Source organism: Dryobates pubescens, chromosome 25 (genome assembly GCF_014839835.1).
Source record: "Dryobates pubescens isolate bDryPub1 chromosome 25, bDryPub1.pri, whole genome shotgun sequence".
Lineage (NCBI taxonomy): Eukaryota > Metazoa > Chordata > Aves > Piciformes > Picidae > Dryobates > Dryobates pubescens.
In genome coordinates this window covers 12,727,916-12,749,531 of record NC_071636.1, presented here as the reverse complement: position 1 = coordinate 12,749,531, position 21,616 = coordinate 12,727,916, and the positions used below count along the sequence as shown (strand labels likewise).

The 21,616-nt window shown below is 43.6% G+C and overlaps 1 protein-coding gene across 17 annotated transcripts in view; it reads right to left on the bottom strand.

The window, feature by feature from the left end:
- The window catches only part of FBRSL1 (fibrosin like 1), a 560,475-nt gene that overhangs the window by 351,159 nt on the left and 187,700 nt on the right, over positions 1-21,616 (bottom strand). The window lies entirely within an intron of this gene.

Sequence of the window (21,616 nt, the reverse complement as noted above, 5' to 3'; positions counted from 1 at the left end):
GCAGGATTAGCTCAGGAGCCTTTTAGCTCAGTGTCTCCTTTTCCAAAATCATTAATTGGCCAGAAAATCCAGCATCTTTTCCCTCATTTTTGCTTGTAACAGACTGTTTGCATCATCCCAGACGCTGATTTACAGGACATCTGAAAACACTTATTCATGCTAAATGTAGCTGCCAAGGGACAACCAAAATGAAACCAGCTACCTCAGCTGGGCAGAAGCATCATTTGATCTGATACAATTCCTTCTGGACGCTAGACACTGTCTTGACATGATGCCTAATTATTTCTCTCCTCGTGCTGGAGCAGAAAAGTGCTATTAAGCTTCTAACACATTTTCATGCCTCCAAAGCTAAGCAGCAGCTTGCCTCTATCACACCCCCTGTGTGTACTGCGGGTAGGGCACAGCAGCTCAGCACCGCCCAAGTTTACCCTCAGCTTTACACTGCTCCCACAAGGCCCAGGAGCCAAGCATGGCTCTTGTGCAATCTCCCTGGGCACACCCAGCATCTGCAAGTGCATCAGAAACAGCAGCCACAGCTACTAAAGTCACTCAAGTAACTAGAAGAAAGTTCCTGGAGTCAATTGCAACCAGGTCCCTTCTGTGGTGCCACAACTGACTTTGGCAGAGCAGTTGTCTTCACAGGAACAGAAAGTGATTGGGGTAAACTAGAGAAATTGCTTAATTCCCTTAGGTTGAACTTTCAAAGTCAGGAAAGAGAATTCATGGTTTCTTGGCATATGGACACGGAGTGGGGGAGGAGGGAGAACCCAACCAGATGCTGCAAAAGCCAAGGAATCCCTTCACTAAGGATGGAAAATTCCTTCACATCCTCTTTCAAAAAAACTTTCTTCAATAAAAACTTAATGAAGAGACAAAACAGATGCAAACCCCCGTTTTCCTCTATAAATCATTGTGCCTGACAAGTGAAACACCAGCTAATTTGTTTTAAATTACAAGACTTAAATGTGGTTATAGAAATAACAGAGTGTCTTCTGATTTTAATCAGAAAACAAAAAAATGTATCTTGAGTTTCAGAACATCTCAGCCAGCTCAAGTAGGAACAGAATGTACAAATGTAACACAGTACCATTACCCTTCACTAGCCCAAAGAGCAAGGAGTTCCTTCCTTTCTCTTACAGTGTGAAGACTAATGTTTTCGTTCCTGAATACCTCCAGTTGGGACAGTACTGGGTCTCTGGCAATAGAGAGACACACACCCTCTCCCTCCCCAAGAAGTTAATTGATTTATTGGGTTTGAGAATCTTGAAGTGTTTCAGTATAGCTCTAAAGGAGGCTACATCAGGATCCAGATAGCTGAGTATCCAGCACAGGAAGGAAACAATCAACTAGTGCTAAAAAGACGTGCCATTTATATCAAGATATATACCGTCCCTGTGATCCTCCTCTGTGGCTTTTTGAGGGGGTTACTGGGGCTAGATATTGTGTTCAAATGGGTCTCTACTGTGCAAGGACTGTGCACTAGCCCTGGGTCCAACTGATCTGCTTCAAGAACAAACGAACGTTACAGTCCAACGTGTTTCTTCAACCACCCTGAGCGCAGAGCAAACTCGACTGTGAAAGCAGAGTTATGATACATCCACTCAGCATTTAAAACATCCAATCCGACCCGCCATAAACTGTCACTTCAGGCATTTATGGCAGACAGTAAACACATGCTTATCAGAGAACAACTGCACCCTGCAAGCTCAGCCAATGGAGCAGCGTTTCTTATCAAATCAATGGCTTATCAGGGAACCTAACAAAAATAAAGGTTACACCATATGGTCTCCTCCTTCTTACCTCTGCTCCATCGAGGCGTATGACTTCAATTAAAGCTACACTGCTCAGACTTTGTAGGCCTGCTTCCTCCTTGTCTGTCCTTGAAAGCAAAATCCTACCTTTAGAGCAAGGCACATGGAAACAATCCCCTACAAAACCCTGCTGAACTTGACAAATAACCCATTGACCAGCTTTTGTCGTCAGGGGCCGTCACTCGTGCCCACCTGCACAGATCAATAGCTGGCTGCGGCAGTGTCTCCCTCCTGTGAACCCCCCCAGGCCAACTGCTCACACCCAGCTTCTGGCACCTCAGCAGCAAAAGGAAGGTCGAGAGGCATCGCCAGGGAGCACAGGGGATGTTTGCAGCCACTGGAATCACACCTAACGTCTGTCAATGGAGACAATTTCTGCCCTTGGTGCCAGCCAATGCTATGGTTATCAAACTGACAAATGAAAACAAAACAGAATAATAAAATAGGGGAAAATTCTCAAATTCCCTCATTTCCTCTTTTTACCAGAAGTTGTCCAAAATGTTCTCTGGTGTTGCTTGTATGAAGTGTGGCGTGAAGAGGGGCGTTTCTGAAGAGCACAGGAGCAAGTATTTCTGTTTGACCAGCTCAATTCACCCATCAAAGCTCCCTTTAGAAGACATTTGTCCAAACAGAGTTATTCCTCCTGTGGCTGTTACTGTACCACACCACAGCCTCACTCTTACTGGCAAGGTAACAAAAGCCCCTTTCACACAGTAGAGGTAGGATCCAACTGAACAACTGTAACTTAAGTGAACTTAATTAACAATCATCTAATTAACTGTTGCTTAACAGTTGATACCATTATTAGATCACTTTCATCCATAAATTTAGAGAAGTGGTACTGAAAAGTAACCAGGTGAACAGCAGCCAGTTTCTTGTGTAGCTATTCACACTGTTTTCAGGAGCAACTGCTATGAAATTAGATGCAACTGTTTCTATTCATATCTGTACAAGTAAACTCCTAAATTAAACAGGATCAGAAGAATTCCAGGTGCTGAGATGCAGCTCTGCTGCTGACTTTATGCCGCCCGAAGTCTCCTCTGCCTGCAGGAACAGTGTGGTGAAGAGTTACTCAACACAAAAAGACTCTCCTGATTTTTCTATTCAGGTTTTTCAGATTACAAAGCAGTTGTCAGTACTATCACAGGACTAGGTGAATAATTACTTTTAAGGAATTCAATAAAAGCAGTCAATCTACTTATTCACCACTTTAAACTGCACAGTCCTGGTCAATCCATGCTCCTCATCTCAATTTGTGAAAGTTCCTTCTAACACATTTATCTCACCACCAATTATAAATTAACCTGTAAAGTGGTCTGTTATTTCTCACCACTTTTTATATGATCCAAGAACAAAACATTTGCAGTCCATAATCCATAGCTGACAACACTTTATTTTGCTGGGTATCAACTCTGCCCTGAGGAGCATCCTGCCAACCTCTGCTCCTGTTTCCACACCTCCTTGCTGTGGAACGGCCTCAATCTAGAAAAACTTTCTTATTGATTAGCTGGGTTTTTTCCATTAGATCTTAAAAAAAACCCAGATGTTTGTTTGTTCTTTCTTTGGGATGAAAGGACATGAAAGCACTTCCAATTTTTTACTTCTTTTTGGTTTTAAATCATTGCCATATCAATCAGTACTGTCTTCACAGATTACCTCCTGCGCTGCTGCTGCCAAGCCAGGTTAAATGTAGTTCTAATGCAACGCACTTCCAGCTCTGCCAACTCATAAACACAAACCCTCCTTGATAAGCAAGCAATAAAAGCCTGTCCCTTATTGCCAGCAAGGTAATTCATACTTTAATATATCTATTATTTCAGTACTGAGATATTTTACTGCGGCAAATTGAATTCCTCATGAAGGAAATGAAAGAAAACGCATGAGAAAAGCTGAAGTAAAACTTGGGATCTGTGAGAGACTAGAGAACAAAAAAAGAGATTCAGAGAAACTGAAATGAATACTAGTATTACAAGAAAGACTAACTCAGAATAACATTATTTCTCATAGTGGTGCTGGGATAACTTGGAGAATGGCAAGACTAAGCATTTCTGTACTGCACTTCATCCAAGAATATGAGAGAATAAGCATTAAGCAGTTGGCTTCACAGCTGTCTCAAGGACAGGCTCCCTACATACAGTACTGTATCGCTACAGTAGGGAAAATGCTGCCAGTCAGAATCTGAGGTTTTATTTCTGACACTTTCTCATGACTGCAGAATGCTTACCCTTCCGCAGCCTGCCACTGATTCACAAATTATTCCTTTACCAGCACTTGAAAAATTGGGAATGGGTTGAAAGATCACGAGTAGTCCTGAGAATTTACCCAATTTGTTCTAAGATTTAGAAGGCAACTTAACCATCTGCTCTATGTTGGAACAGCTGAGAACCAGAACTCTTGTTCCCATTCGTGATCTTAATTTTGCAGGCCCCAGGAACGTTTTTGTTACCATAAATTCCGTATTCAGAGACTCACTCGCACACCACAACCACCATCCTGAGCCCTCTCTCGGCGCCTTGCACCCGCTGACAGGTCTTGATCAATACTAATATGATTCACCAATTGGTAGAAGATGTGGAAATACAGTTGGTGCTTTATTCCCTTGGAATATCTAAATCCTTGATTATAGGGAAGCTAATCTTTCTTTCTTTGCTTCCCCCCAAGAGAAGAATGTTAACTAGGTCCTTTCTATTCACTAGTCAACGCAATATAACTGGTATTTCAGCAAGGCAGGGTTACTGTGCTTTAACAGGAGCCTGGAATAAAACAGCTCAGTGTGAGCTGCAGCCAACACAACACAAAACCTTTCCGCTTCAGACAGGTATTGCACTGCCATGGAGCGCTTTGCGTGAAACCAGTTGCTCTACAGTTCCTAGCAGATAGATGCCCCATGTTAAAAGCCTCACCACCACCACCAGTAGTGCCTGAGGGTTGCACCAGGACATCGAGAATAGCCTATCAAGAGGTGGCAAACCTCTTGATGGTATCAGAAATACTCTGCCCAGCAGGAGTGGGGAGGCAATGTCCCCAAGCTCTGGTGAGGCCACACCTCAAGTATTGCATCCAGTTTTGGGCACCTCAAAACAGGAAAGATGTGGAGGTGCTGGAGGCAGTGCAGAGGAGAACAACAAAGCTGGGGAACGGCCTGGAGAATACATCTTATGAGGAGCGACTGAATGAGCTGGGGCTGTTTAGTTTGGAAAAGGGGAGGCTGAGAGGAGACCTCATTGCTCTCTACAACTACCTGAAAGGATGATGTAGAGAGGCTGATGCTGGTTTCTTTTCACAGGTAATTAGTGATAGAACAAGAGGCAATGGCCTCTAGCTATGACTGGGTAGGTTTAGATTGGACATGAGGAAAAAATTTTTCACAGCAAGAGTGGTCAGGCATTGGCATGTGCTGCCCAGGGAGGTGGTTGAGTCACCACCCTGGACATGTTTAAATGTTGTTTGGATGTGGTGCTTGGGGATATGGTTTAAGGGTGAACCTTGTAGAGTAGGGTTCTCAGTTGGACTTGGTGATCCTGAGGGTCTTTTTCCAACCTGAATGTTTCTGTGATTCTGTGAAACACAGGGACATGGAAGAAAGTCCTCATTTGTTACTGTTATTAACACATGCAGCATGCTGCACACAAAGGCTGGCATCAGGACAGAGGCTCACCAGCCGGTGTGCACATCTCACAGGAGAACATTCTTCCCTACAAAGGCCTACATCTACAGTTTAAAGGCACAACATCATGCTGTCAAGCCTGCAGAGTCAAGAATTGTGCCTTTCTGCAAACTTCATTGGACTCAGCTTTTCTCAGGGTTTTTTAGGCTAAAAATACAGAAAGAGAGGAAAAGAAAAGGCAGAATAATGCCAGCTGAGCCAGTGGCATGGCTTCCACAGGCTGAGGATGACTGCAAAAGGAACTAAAGCAGCATCTGTTCCAATCTGAGGAGGAAAGTTTCCCTATGGATTACACAGTAGTCAGATAAAACATGAGATACAACTTTCATTCTGTGCTCAGTAACGGCCAGGACGCTTCTGAAGGCAAAACAGGGCTGATGCTTGCATGTTTGCCCTCAGTAGATGCCAGATGAGAAAGAGACTTAATCAATGTCGTTAAAAATGAAGGACCCTTTTTCTATTTCTAGCATCACAGTGCAGAATCTCCCATTGGAGAATGGGTCACTGAGCACTTCAAGTTTCTTCATCAGATGGAGATTTGTGGCATGCAAGAATCACACTGTAAGCAACTCAAGGAGTTTACAGGATATCTTACTGGAAAAGGAAAATAAGTAGAGACTTGTTTCTCAGTAACAAAAAGACTGAAAACAGAATTGAGACCTCTTCTGAGTACAGCACAGTGTTGCAAACAACAACTACCACCCCTACCTACAAAAACCAAAGTTAGATAGAAAATAATGGGGGGGGGAGGGGGAAGAAAAAAAAGAAATCAAAGTATTTCTAAGTTTCATCACCCCACCAAACTGAAGTCAGGCAGGCAAAACTTGCTGGCTGCACCCACACAATGGACAAACTAAAGAGGAAAGTAGGACCACAACTATTTTGCTCATATCTCCCATCTTCAGCTACATACAGCCACAACTGACCAAGTTTCTTCCCACTGACTGCCACAGAAAACCCATTTTGCCCAGGCATAGTTTGGGTGAAGTTCCCACACCACCAGAGCCCAGGATTATTTAGGCTAACACAACCCTGCACTGTTGACTGCAAAGAGAACAAGAAATGAAGAAACTCACAAGGAGTAACAGTAAAATTAAAAACAAAAATCAGAGAAGTGAAAGCTATAGTACAGGACCAGGTTAATGATTAACACTGAGGACCTACCATCCCCTAAATGTTTAAAAATGTTTAACTAGCAGGTAGAGCCACAGTAAGGGAAGCACATGGTTGAGCCTCCTTTCCATTTTGCAGAGGAACAAACTGAGGCGAGGAACGAGCTCACAAAGCCACAGAGAAAGGCACAACAACCTGAACACTCAAAGTGTGGCTGGCTTCTAACTCTGCCAGTTAGATTTGAAGTCCACTCCTCTAGTTTATTCTCTTGTAAACACTGACTGTGAAAGTGGAAATCGGTATCTTTTAACTAGCAGCACTCCTGGTTTCGAGCAGAAAAGCACTTGCGACAAAGGACAAAAAAAAGGACCGACCTTTGACATTTTCAAAAGCTCAATAAATGACAATAGGAAGCAAAAATGTACCATGTGCCAAGAAACTGTAAATTATTTTATGACATGAGGCCATTTAATCTAAAACTATAACTATTAAAGAGAGTGATAAGAGATAAGGAAGGTAAAGACTCGGGGACTTTTCAGTCTTCTATCTTATCACTTTTAGTGTAACATTAACTACCTTGATTCCCAATATTTCAAGTCACTTTGTGATCTTTCCACAGTTGAAAACAATTAGCAAATGTGAAGTACCCAGAACTTCGTTCAGTTGTGTCACTAAAACAATAGACTCTTGGTTTTGGTCACACCATTCACGCGACAGTAGCAGTGAAGCGAGGAAGATGTTAATCCTGTAGATTGATGGTTTTGCTGTTGTTGTTGTTACATCTGTGTAAACTTAGGTTTGATTTTGCTCTGAAAAGGAGACCATGAACTCTTCCTGCTCCTCCACAGCCAAGACACTTTTAAATCTGCTTGGCAAAGATCAGTAAACTGCTGTCTAATCTATCGCTTTGACATCTCTCTAACCAATTATGCAACGTTTTCCAGCAGGCATTGATTTATGTTACAAGCCTACAAGAATAGTCACATTAATAAAGCTGATTGTGTCTCTCATCACAGAAATTATTTAATGATGGAGGCACTGTCATACTCATTCACCTAGACCCAAAGAAAATCAATTTACCAGCCAGACTACCCCACTGACTGTTCAATCTTTTCCTTAGCTTGCATCACCATTGATTTTAATAGGAGAAGTGATGATTTGTCATACCTTGGACTGCCTGAAAACTAAAAGCTCTTTAATGTGCTGTTAAAATTGCAGGTGGTTTTGCCCACAAGCAGTGGACAAGTATTGCTCAAGTAAATCCTCCAATCACCACCCTGCAATCACACACCACAGCCTGTGATTGTTTTAGCTCTTGTAAAGTGTTGTGGCTGGATAAGACAGCTCCAAGCAGAGTACTAGGACTTGCTGGTTTGAGACCGATAAAGGATTTTATTAAATATAGTTTATCCTCCTCTCTTCTAAATCCTCTGTCCTGCCAAGACTTATCCATATCAATAATCTCTCAGCTTCAAGGGGTTAATGAGTATAAAATACTGGGGTGCACTGCAACCCTAGTGACATAGTTTCACATACTTCAGTGTGATAGAAGCCGACCTTCCTCACCCGGCTCACTGATGCTTCTGCATCCCAGCAGAAAAAATGGTGAGCATGAGGAAACTAGTGTGGCTTAAAAAGAAACCTGCCCCCAAAATGGGGAAAAAAAAAACCACAACAAATCAGTCCCCCAGTTCACTATGATCCTAACCCACAGATGTCCTGCCCCAAGGGAGAAGCAGGCATTAGGGAGAAAGCCAGGTGGAAAGAGGCAGGAGTGCCAGCTCAGAGCCCATATAAAACCCTGCTCCAAAAGCATATGCAATAAATGTACCTCATATGGCATTAAAGAGCAACTCTTTCTTGGAGGTGGTTGTTAGGTAGCTGGTTTTGGCCAACAAAGCAAGAATGTAATTTTCCCTGATGACAAGAGTGCTACATTACAGCAAAAGGCTGGGCAAACAAAATACAATCCACACTTGCACATTCCCTTCCCTTCTAACACAGAGCTGTCTGCAGCCATTTGACACACTGATAACCACTTGGCTGGTCCTCACTGGTGCTGCCCAAAATGAGGTGTTTCAACACATGCTTATGTTGCAAACAACATTCAAAAGCTTTTCAGTTTGTTGCAACATTGAACCAAAATAAACTTTGAAATCTTACAAGCTGCATCAAAACAGATGCGTCATTTTCCAAGCCAGCTTAAATCCTCACACCACAGGAGCCTGAAAGCAGTGCCAGAGACACTTTCCACTCAGGATTGCATGAGCTGTGTTTCAAGCATGCTCTCAGAAGCTCATCATCCAGCTGCTCCACACAGACTGTGCTACCAAGAGCCTCTAACATGAGGAGCTGGGTGAAGCTTCAAATACTTGCTATTTCTCAAGGGAAAATAACATCTTGGTTTCCCCCACTGATGGGTGAATGGGGAAGGACAACTTGTGAAGGTGGTTTGCAGCCACCATTACATCTACAAAAGAAGTGAGGAGCACGGACATTTCCCACCCACAGAGCTCACCCTAACCCTTATGTCCTGAGTAATTTTCCTGTTTATCTTACTGCATATCTGTTAAGTTCCACTGCCTATTATTATGGCAGTTAGAGATATCCAGAGGGATGGACAGATTATCCCATTAAATTGAGATGATTTTATGTAAAAACACTTTTAATGCAGCTGCAGAGCAGATAGAGAGATGAGAATCAACCTGCTCAAATACTGCTGTACCCCCAGCTGATTCTCTGCTACCTCTAGTTCTGCACAGTAACAGCAATTATCTCTATTTCTCTCTCTCTCTCTCCCTCTCGGTATAAATATTAACTTCAACCCAAAAGCCTGGTCAGATTTGAGGTGCTCTTACATAACTTTTCATTTGACATACACACCTCCACAAAGAAGGGATTTTCCTCTTGAAAACAGACCTACGTGTTGAAAGTGTTCAGGAAATACAGAACCTCCCCCCCACCTTTGATCAGCTAGACACCAACTGCATCTGATTCAGAAAAACAGTTCTCTGACAGACATTTCAGTGAGCTTCCACCAGGATACTTTCCTCTGAATTACCAGGAAAGCAGGGAGGCAGTAACCTTGAAAAGCTACACCAGCTCTTAACGCTCTCTGACAACCCATGCCTGGAGCAAGTGACTGTGAATAAGAGAGTAAGAGACATTCTCCAGCTCAGAAAGAAACAAGGGGAAAACAGAGCTGGAAAAGTCCCTAGGCTTTCTAAAATGTGAGGGGGGGAATGAAAGAAAACAAGAAAAAAAGAATACTCCTGCTCTAAAGATCTGAAAGATGGAAATCTCCCAGCATCCTCCAGCAGCAGGCAGATGGTGTTTCTTCACTTACCACAGCCTAGAAGAGCCATTCCAGCTAGAGGGCAAAGACAAATAAGCAGTTATAATCACACAACTTCACTAGCACCTGGCAGATAATAAATGCTACTACTTAAGAAATGTACAGACCAAGCTACATTTGGCTCAAGAGCCTCAGCTAAAGTAGCTGCACAGCTCTGAGTACCACCCTGTAACTGCGGCTCAGGACAGTGCTCTTCCCTATTATTTTCCATTACCTTTGACAAGCCAAAAGTCCTCCAAAAAACACCAAAGTAATAAGATTTGATCAGGAATCTTCTGCTTCAGAAGTGTGAATGATTCAGGACAGCAAATAAGTCTTTACTGAATGCCTGTATGGGCACTAGCTCTGTTTTCTGAGCCCACATGAACACTACCCAGTATCACAGCACATATGATGCCCTGCTTTTTCATCACTCAGTCAAACTCATAGTAATCACAGAAAGAAAGATGGAAGTGGAGAAAACAAAAGCTGTAAATGAAGAGTCACATCAGAGCAAACAGGACAGGCAGGAGATAGCAACTGCCACATCGTCCAACACAAACACTATGAGGGTGCAGGAGACTTGCTTTGTCTCTTTCCCTCGCCATGTACCTCCTGTTACCACCCTCCCTGGCTGCCACTTCAGATCCCTCTCCAAAGCTTCATGTGACTTCTTCCAGTCTATTTTCCACATGCTTTATCTTAGCCTGTGGGAACTCTTCCCTCTTTTTCTGTTTTTTTTGCAGCAAAGAAAGCCTGTAATAGAGGTGACCAAGCCCATGGGCCAGCCCATTGTGATAGACGGCGCTGCTGTGTCCAGAGGTTTCACAGAAGGCCACCCAGCTCTTGCACAGACCTGTGCTGAAGGCATATTTACACACAGCAAAATACAGCAAGAGACCCGAAGGCATAAACTTCACTAATACACCAATGTTCATCTCCATTGACTGAGCAGCAGCTCTTCTAAGGGTCAGACTTCAGCTTCATTCTCTCTGCTGAATTAATCACTGGGTTCTCAGTTAGGAGTGCCAAAAGAAAAATGAAGCCAATGAGTACAGATGCTGGCACTCTGGGAGCTGGACTGGATCCATCATCTCATTTTGTACAGTCACTGCACAGCTGTCAGACAGAATAGTTATGGTCATTACCAAGCAGGGAAAAGAATGGAGCCAGATACCTACACAGAAGTGTCTGTATTTTATCATCTACTCCGAGCCATATGTTGGGCTTTACTCCACAAAAGCATTCAGAGGAAATATAAATTAGCACACTTCAGATACCTCTTTGCAGGACTAATTTTTCATGACATTTATTTACCTGCATAAGAACAGACCCAGCAAAATGACACTGGGACTTCTGCTAGCTTTGTTCACAATAAGACAGAAAATAACTTGGAGGTATGGATGAACTGATCCACAGCTGACTTAGCCACTAGTTCATCTGTCTCTAGTTCATCTTCTTCAAAGCTAAGAGTAACAGAGTTCTGCCCCTTAGCCCAAAGAGAGGTTCCAGGCCAGCCATGCATTGGGATGCTGGGATCAGAAGTGGGACACAGCATGCAGGACTGATTAAAATGTGAGCCTCTTGCATTAAAACATCAGGTCATAAACACTCTATGTTGCAGGTTTATCTCCCCTCAGCAGTTATGCTGACTCCAGAGAACAAGCAACAGAGTTGGAAGGCTCTTTACTTTTTGATTGATACTGAGATAAAGCAATCCTTGGCACCACCTCAGTGTCTCTCACCTGTGCAGATCATTCTCTTGTTACAGCAGGAACCCTTTCCCTTCTTAGATACTGCTTTAAATAGTCCCACATTTTATGCTCCTGCTCCAGAAGTAGATTTCCTCTGAGTTTCTACATGCTCACAACTGAAACAACTATTGATTACTGCAAACATTCTCCTTCTCCTTACCACTTCTTAAACAAATGCAGAAAAATGACATTTCTCAAAAAAAAATAGGCTGCTAGAAGCAGTTCCATGCTGTATGGAGCAGTGACAGCCATCCACTCCCAGGGAACAGCTCCATCTGAAGATGGCAACTGCAAAGAAAGCTGTTAACGCAGGAAGCATTTCAAAGCAAATACAGAGATTTCCATGAAGTGCTCATCTTTTTAATAGTCCCCCTCCCATTGCACAGCTTGCTAAGGGGTGATTTTCTGACAGCAAAGAAAGAAGGGTGAGCATTTTGGGGGTAACTGAGCTGATATTTTACACTGGTCTCCCCATACTCATTGCACTTTCACAGCAGCAAGCTAAAAAACGCATGGATAGTTCTGAGAAATTGCCTGCTTAAATGTTAAAAGTCATAGGTATGGATATACACATAACCACACCAAAAATACACACAGAGAAGTAATGTCTCTGATTTCCTTTCTTTCATATTGTTGAAATAAAAAACCCAAGGAAAATGATTTTTTTCTGTATTTGCTCTTTGTAGGACATGGGAATAAAATATTGTTAGAAAATACATTTCAGTGTTACAAGAAGAAAATGACCCAAAAAATTTACACTCTCTGAATCTCTGCTATTAGCTAGCTAGGGACTGACTTAGTTTAGGCTTCCATGAGGTATACTGGATAAATGATTAGTAAGATGCTGATTGACATGTACCCAATATTAGCTGGACAGTGTGTTCAAGAAACCTAAAGGCAGGCAGGAAAAGTTTTCAGAAGAGACCTGGAAGTACTGATTTTTCACTCATTTTACTCACATCCACCGCAAGAGTAAGATCTAAGACCAGTGGCGATGCACTGAAGCAAACAATTCATCCCCTGTGAGGCAGCTATGTCTGGGAGCTTGGTGGCATCATGCGTAGCTTTACTCTGACCCAAGAAGTCCTCCTGGTTTCTGTGTGGGCCTGAGGTGAACTGCATTTGGTTGCAGTTTCAGTGCCTGCAGTGACTGGTTTCAGGTTAGGAAAGAACTACAGGGTAAACTGAGCTGGAATTTGCAGCATAGGTGGGAATAAGAGAACCGACAGGAACTCCTCCACCCACAGTCAGCTTTCCTGGTGCTTCCGCTGAGCCCCAGCCCTGAATGCCCACAGCTGAAAGAGGGCACAGCCTCACCCTGGCTTAGGCATGGCTGTGATCCAGCTTTACTTAAAAACAAACAACAAAAGCCCCGCTGTGGAAGGTTACAGGTAACTACCAACTAAAGGGCAATGTACTTATTTAAGTCAGAAGCTTAGGGACAAGACAGTTGAGACAAAATGACTCTGCACACATTTAAAAAACCTTATGAACTCTTTCTTTCTATGCAATCAGCCTAATTACACTTATGTAGAAGTCTAATTACACCTCTGCATTAGCTACCAGTGAAGTGTTTCTTGGGTTATTTCTGAGCAGCCTACAATTAAATGAGCCTCATCCATTAAGTGACACTTTGTGTGTGTAGTCTTACTGCTCCAATTATGTACCTCAAATCAAGCCCTGAAAATCCTCCTTGCCGCCAGAGATATCCCTGTGAAAAATGAAGGATATTGGAGGTGGCTTGGAAAAACCCCACTGCTGACACGAAAAACAAATGCTGTTATGCAAAGCCCTGCATTTTATTTGAATTTGTGCTGCTTGAGATGCAAACAAGACTCATTCCACTACATGGTTGTGCTAGTCATTATTAACTATGCCGCATGAAATCCATTTCTAAATGGCTCCACTAAAGTTTATAAGCCATTTTAAAACTCAGAAACTGATGAAAAAGGGGAAATGATCCAGGAGTTACAAACTTTGAACCAAAAGCCTGATGGAAATAATTTCATTTCTTGATTTAAACAGCATATGAAATTGGATTCATTCCCAAAATCATTACATGCTCTTTTTAATTAAAACTTGGGAAGGTTGCAGAAAGTGGTTACGCTGGCAGAAAGAAGGAACTCTTTTCTCACTGCTCTAGTAGCCTAACATTTGCTTACTCCTTAGGGGTGTTCAGGGCCAGGCTGGATGAGGCCCTGAGCACCCAAGTCTAGCTGAGAGGCATCCCTGCTCATGGCAGGGAGGTTGGAGCAGAAGACCTCTAGGGTCCCTTCTAACCTAAGCCATTCTATAGTTTGGCAACAGCCAAAACCGAGGCAAGCAGAACAAGGTTGACACATTTTTACTTTGGTGATACATGCTTTAACATTCAAAACCTGGTACCAGCCAGGCACCATGACTTCAGCTGGGGATAGCTATGCTTCCTCCTCTATTTTCTAGGCAGCAGTAGTCCAATGTAAACAAGAAAACCTGCAATAGCCTGCACTTTGCTTAGTGCCATCGGTTCCCACCTCCTGAGTGGGAATCTTCTAGGACCTTTATCAGAAAACTTTTCATAGTGCTATTCTGCCTTCCTTTTATTGAGGAACATGTTGCCCAGCTAAAATTAGTAGATGTAACTCATTCTCTTAGTTATTCATCTAGCACACCTCATGGTTACCTAGAGATAATACTGACAGTAAAGAGCTTTGCAGTGGGGTGGTGGTGGTGGTGTGTGTGTTTATATTTGTATTTGGAGTTATGTTTTATTAAACAAGCTTTCCCACTCTATTGAAGCAGGTTCCTGAGCAAAACAGAGTACAAACTTTCTTTACATGCCTAGTTGCCCAGACCCAAGGACAGGCTTACAGGACTAAGTGCTTCACGCAATTAGCTGCTCTCCAAGCTCTTCCCAGAATGGGTGAAGTGGAGAGAGTTGCATTCTTCACACAGCTCAATGGGGCACTTAACCCACCACTTGAGGTAGAAGAGACATGTTTGTGCCTTGGATAGGTAATCAGGAGAACTGAACGGTGCTCCTGCAGGCTTTTGTGCCCTGTAAACCCAAAAGGATGACTCCAAAGCTAGCTCAGAGTACCACAGCTTCCAGCACAGAGCTAACATCCCAAAGCTGTTCTCTGTCCTCCTCTTTATTCTTCACTTCAGTTTCTGGGTAGCTTCACCTGTAAGCCAAATTCAGCTAGTGTTTCACTGGATGCCTCGGTCTCTGTCCCTTGCAATTGTCTCAGGTTCACCAGGGCTAAAATGTTGTGGGGTTAGGGGTTTTTTGTTTTGTTGGGGGGTTTTCTTGATCAGTTGGTTGTTTTTCCCTCCCCCACTCCTTTGCATCTTTACTTGCCACTTAACACCTGAACTAGCCTCTCCACAAGCAGAGTATCATTTTCAACTTAAGGTCCACACTGAGTTCCCATAGCCATGGTGGTTTTAGAACCTTTTCTGTCTCACTGGCCTAGAAACTCATTTCTTCCACTGAGGACCATGCCATGCATCCTTTGCTATAACCATGTCGGTGCCATTTACCTCCCCTGTCATTGTAGGGCTGATGCAAAGCTCCCTGCTCCCAGTGCAGGATCCTTCCCCTCAACTGATCCGTCAACTATTTCTAATCACACCAAACTTGAGCAGCTGCTTCTCACTTTCAAGACATCCACGGGCCCCCCCCAGACCCTACTCAGCTCCCACATGCAGGTGTGCTGACTATCATGGCCCTGTCTCCCCCTGTGGATTCATTCAGGTTTAAGATCAAATTATTCCACCATCCAGCACATAAGTTGGGCAGGGGCCCCAGTCACAGGGTGATCCATTTACTACACTTTGTAGAGAAGGAGACTTCCACAATGCAAATCCTCTCCTCTGAAAGAAGTTAATGGAAAGTGAAACAGTGCAATGTTGAATGTCTCTGCTGTTCACTGAGCTGCAGCTAAGGGTAACATTGGTCTGTGCAACCCAGGAGAAAAGAGCTAGCAGCCAAAAAGCAACAACAGACTCAGCCATGTACCCCTTTTTAAGCAAATATGCTGTATGCAAATGAGACCAAACCAAAGCTCTCTCTACAATGTTAATGAAACAGTAAAACTGAAAAATTCAGTGTTAGGGGAGAGCAAAGGCCTGAGCTGAAACCATGGTGTGCTGCTACAGAAAACATCTTATGACTACTATAGTGACCTTTGCTCAACAGACCTTGCATGGCACTGAAACATTTGCCATCTGCAGTAGCACTGAACAGGCATGTTCTCATCAGGCCAGTGAAAAAGACACGAGCTTGACTCACTTGGGTCAATAAGACAGCTGGTTAAAATCATATCATGCTTTCAGAACAAAAAGATTCTTTCAAGAACTAGTTTCTTCAAATAACTTCTGATTCATCTGTGAATGATCAGCTGCCTTTATACCAGAGCCAGTGCTGCCAGTTCCCTTTTCCAGAATACTCTGTATCCAGACCTGCAGGAAGCAGATTTAAAGATGCTCTTGATCCTACACTAGTGCTTAACCTTATACACCATCAGTAGTCCAACTGAAATTACTCCCTGAAAGTTAAACTTCTGCCAGACTTCAGCATTACATGAAAAGCTTCAACTGACAGAAGTGCTGGTGTGCTGCCAGAAACAAAGGGGCTTTCCTTAAACTCTTGGTTTGACTTAACATCCACTGAAGGCTCCGCTCCTGTCAACTCTGAAGAGTGTAGGGTCATGCACCTGTATCAAGATGCAAAAAAAGGGCCTCTTGTGAGATACTCATAGCAACCTTCCTTCTTACATATGCTGAAGGACTGTATTTGAAACTTTCACAGTGAATGTAATGGATACATCAAATCCCAGAAATGATACCAAATCCCTTGTGTAACCCAGGCCCTCTGTGGTATAATTACAACGTGAAGATTTTTTGAAGATCAAGGTCAGGGGGCCAGTTAAGGCCAAAAATAAAACTACAAACTGCTCCAACTATTGTATTTGGGGCTTTCCAGATACTGAATACATGACAATAATGTTCTCTCTACATCTGGGTTTGCACCCTCCTGTGCTGCATTAATCTGCTTTCTCTGCAAAACATTGGAAGCATTGCACAATGCTGCTTCACCTTACGAATGGTGCAACTTGCCCTGTAGAGCCCCTTGGAGAAGAAGGACCAGCATTTGAGTAGCTTCTTCATTCTGACACAGCACAGAACAATCCACAGCAAACACCAGCACATTTGCACTCCAGCATGACAGAAGTGATCTCAGCAGCATGAACAACCAGGTTTGTTTCAAGATTTGGACAAATAATGCAAATCACCTCTGCAGACCCATGGTTTTACAGGGACCTGGCTTTCAAGACAAAAATATCCATGAAGTGTGCATCTGGGATACAAATGCAAAGTGGGAACCTGCAGGACTCTTCCCTCTCTTCCCTGCTTGACCTCATTATATGCTCAGAGCCCACTTAGCAGCTCAGTCTAACCACTGAAACCTCACAAATTAACAGCGCTTACAAGAGTGCATGAACCAGAAGTCACCTGGGGCAACCTTCCAACGAAGAGGAGCTGCCACAAAGTCTCATGGCAGAACCTGCAATGAGGTTATCCTAACAGCAAGGAAAAAACCTCTCTCAGAAAGCTTTCCCCAATTCTTACCAGCATCAATTTAAAATGAACTTATTCACATTAAAATTGGGAGAACAAGCCCAGTTTAGCATACCAGTAGCTTTTTTGAGCTCAGGTTTCTGTTCAATAAGCAGCAGCTTTAGAAGAGTTTAAGCATCCTGTTTTAAATGTGCCAGGACAGGGAGGCTCACCAGGATCCTGCCCAGGAAACTATGCTTAAGCACATCACCGATGTACTATAGGTCCAAGACAGCATCATTCCCCTCTTGAGGGAAATGCTCTGCAAATAACAGTGCTGCTAATCTCTGAACATTTGCAAATATCAGCTAGCCAGCAGGACACCAGATCACCAGCTGGACAGCACTTCACACTCAACAGCAAGCAAGGTCCTACAGCCAGGCAAGGTCAATCGGCAAGGGATGCTCACCAGTATAGGGATCAATTGATAAAACAGTACTTCAGAAACACTTCGTGGCTCAGGTTATGCTTAGAAACCAACTTGAGACATTTTTCTTTATTGGTTTCATGCTCAAACATGCTTAAACTTAATGTTGTATTTGCTGCTCTCTTCATTTCTCTTTCCAGGATTGTTCTGGTAAATCACAGTATCACTAAGGTTGGAAGAGACCTCGAGGATCATCGAGTCCAACCTGAATGATCACTATTCCTCCAAAACATAAAGCCTTCTACATGAATTGCAACTTCAGAGCACTCTGGTGACCAACTGCTCCACTGAAAATGTTTGGATGATGGGGCTTTATCCAGATTAGTTGATATCACATCTCTGATGTTCACCAGACACTTCATTGCTCTAATGGGCACTATGCTTGAGAAATGAGAAGCCAGGGAGCAGAGCTAGGACCAGCAGGGATGAACTTAGGGCAATGGGATAGCACAAAGCAGAGGTGGGGTCAGGAGTGTGGACAGAGACAGAATGGTGTGTCTGCAAACAAAAGTGCAGCAGAGCAGGAGCCCTGCAGTGTGCAAGATGTCTGTTTTGCTCATTTCTGAATGTCCAAACCAAAAGTTCATCATAGACTTCAGGATGCTATCTGACTGTCTCATTGTCAAACAAAGCAATCAAACATTTCAGTCTCCCCTTGCTCTGCAAACCACCTGCATGTTCTGCTGCAGAGCTGTGTACATGTCCTGGGGTGACAGCTCCTGAGGAGGAGCACAAAAGCAGTGCTACCTGCAGTGCTCCATCACAAGCAAAACCTGTTGTTTTACCAGAAGAGGAAATTCTTCAAATTTTACTTCCTCCTAAAGTTTATTTTTAATGACCAACCACTACTGAACTCCATGTACACAGCAGAACCTCTTAGTAGAGCAAAACTCTTTGACATGAACCAAGACCAAAAGAATGCACATCAAGTTGCCAAAAGAATGCACATCCTCTTTTTGGAAGCACCAGTGAAACATGAAAGAGTTCAACAGGTATTTTTTAAAGTAAACAAACCAAGCAGCCCCACCAAGGGGACATGGCATTCCTTTCTGCTGGGATGGCCCCACTCAAGCAGGAACTGGAAAGAAAAGCATTAGAGGTAAGAGACAGAAAAGTTTTACCTCGGTAAGTGCCCCCTGCCCAGAAGCAGCAGGCTGTCCTCACTTCCCTGGTGAGGAGCAGAGACAGCAACCCCCACACCCTGCTTTAGCTTTCAGTGTTTCTAAAATATTAGACTTACTCTGTGAAGAAATCCCACCCAGAAACACTGACAAAAGAAAAACAAAGTGTTGCTTTGTGGTCTGGGGACAAAGAGCCAGTTGTTTTTCCACGCAGAAATACGGGAGTAAGGTGCAAAGATGAGAAACACAAGTGGAACAACTGCCTTCAGGGGCCTTTTATGCAGAAGGTATTATGTTCCTTCTATTTAGAAATTGCCAACTTGGGGAACAACAGGAAGGGAACATTCTGCATCACGTAGGGCCCCCCCATCTTGCTAATGAGGCAAATTTACAAGAGGAGTCATTTTGCAGATCTGGCTTCACACACCAGACCCATGCTGAGACTGCAAGGCAGTTCTCCCAGCTGGGTTTCCTTTGATTTGTCAACCAAACGTGTACTCTGAACCAGTGGATCAATCCCTTGAAAAGTATCCCCTTTCACTAAGGTGTTAAGAAAGCAATGTGCTGCTTTTCTGGATGAAAAGACCACAGGAAACAAACCCCTTCAAAAAAAATAAAATAAAAACCCCACCACCAACTTTTCAATTGTGCATGTTCCCATCACCGGGGGCAGAGCTCTGCTTTGATGCCTGTGTTGCCATTTCAAGCACTCCCTGTACCTTTTCCAGGAAGCTCTGGTGGTGTGCACAAAGAAACCAAACTCTGTGACAGTCTAGAAATGGCAGCAGCCTTTGATGCAGCTTGAAGGAAGCCATTCCTCTCCATCACCTCTGCTCTGCTCTCTCCTGATGCAAGGCCACTCATCCAAGCACACACCCAGTTAACCTACAATTAAGGGCACTAAGCTGCTAAAGCCCTGCTCTTTGCTGGGAGGGACAAGAACTGGGACATGAAGCTGGGAATGCTCCTCAGGCACTGCCAGCTGCTGTGTTTTTCCCTTACAAGGCGGATGTGACTCACCTATCCTACATGCACCGACATGGTCTATCCAGAAAGTTTCCAGAAGGGAAGAGGTGTCCCAGGACACCACACTGGAGAGGCTTTCATGAGCAGGTGTCCTTTTTCAGCAGCCCAGCATAAGCCTGTCCATGACAAAATTCCCATATCCTGGCTCTGAACTGAGTACCAAACCCCTCTGAAAACACCATCACTCCTCCCTCCCTATATACCAAATATTGCTTAGAAATAAGCATAACACAATGACAACAAGGGGCTTTTCTTCGGTGTTTGGTGTTTTAACCTCACATTTCTGGTTGATGTTCACTACCTGGAAAGGGTGAGCTGAATCTAGAAGTTCTGTATTAAAAACTCCCTGGGAAATGTGTATGGGATCAGAAATTAACTATTAAATGTCACTTACATTCCCCACTTCTGAAGGAAAGCAATGACAAAATGCCTGGATTCATGGCATTTGAAGTCAGATTTTGGCTGCAGCACATTTCTCTATTGCTACAAGTCCTATGAGGGACATTCAATCCCAAAGTCATGGACAGCAATAAGTGCCAATACAGGCAGCGATCACAGCCAACAAAAATCACAGAATCATAGAATACACAGGGTTGGAAGGGACCTTTAAAAGCCATCTAGTCCAAACCCCTGCAGTGAGCAGAGACAGCCCCAACCTGATCAGGTTGCTTGGAGCTCCATCAAGCCTGACCTTGAAAGTCACCAGGGATGGGGCCTCCACCATATCTCTGGGCAACTTGTTCCAGTATTCCACTACCTTGTTCCTAATGTCCAGTCTAAATCTACCCTGCTCTAGTTTACAACCACTGCTCTGTCCTCTTGTTCCATGTAGTCCCTCCATAGCTTTCTTATAGGCCCACTTCAGATACAGAAATGCAGCTCTAAGGTCTTCCTGGAGTCTTCTCCAGCTGAACAACCCCAACTCTCCCAACCTGTCTTCATAGACAAGGTGCTCCAGCCTTGTAATACTTTTTGTGGCCCTCTTCCAGAGTCCTCCTTTGACTCAAGTCCACCATCTTACCAAGCACACCATGCACTCTTAACAGTTAATCTGACATTTAACTGTCAGTAAGTTTCAGAGGTAACAGCTCTCTACACCAAACTGAGGCACTTCACACAGCTCAAAACTACCACTTCTAGAACAGAAACAACAGAAATCACCCTGTCAATTCAAAAGTTCCCGTGTCTGCACTCACAGGTATTATGGATGAGAACTTTTAGCTCTACAGTTCTTCTGTTTTCAGATTTGATTTCAGGTGAAATGATTTCTGCACACCTGAAACATCTGCCAGATTTCCTAGGAAATCCACTCAGAGGGCAGGCAGGAGCTTTAGGTGGTAACTTAACAGCACTGGGAGAAAGGAATGAATAAGTCGCTGGGTCTAAACAGTCAAAACTTACCACTTTTGGTGAACTTTACCTCTGAGATTTTAGATTAATACAAACCCAAACCACAGCTCAGCAGGTGCAAATTCGTAAGAGCAGAGAGTCTGCAGGCCTTGCTCAGAAGCGAAACCACCTCCTTCTGCAAAGCAGCAGCTGTGGCAAGCGCTCGAAGAGGAAAAAATATTTATTCCTCCTTAAATAAAGCTGCCTTCCCACCCACCAGTGCAGGCACAACAATCAAAGGCTTCTCACAGACAATTAGAGGAAAAACTCCTGCCTGCCAAAGTCAACCATTGCCAGCAGAGTGAAACCTGGGACGCTAGCTCTACAGCTCCTTTGAGGAAAAAGGCTTCCGTTACAAATCCCTCCGGATTTC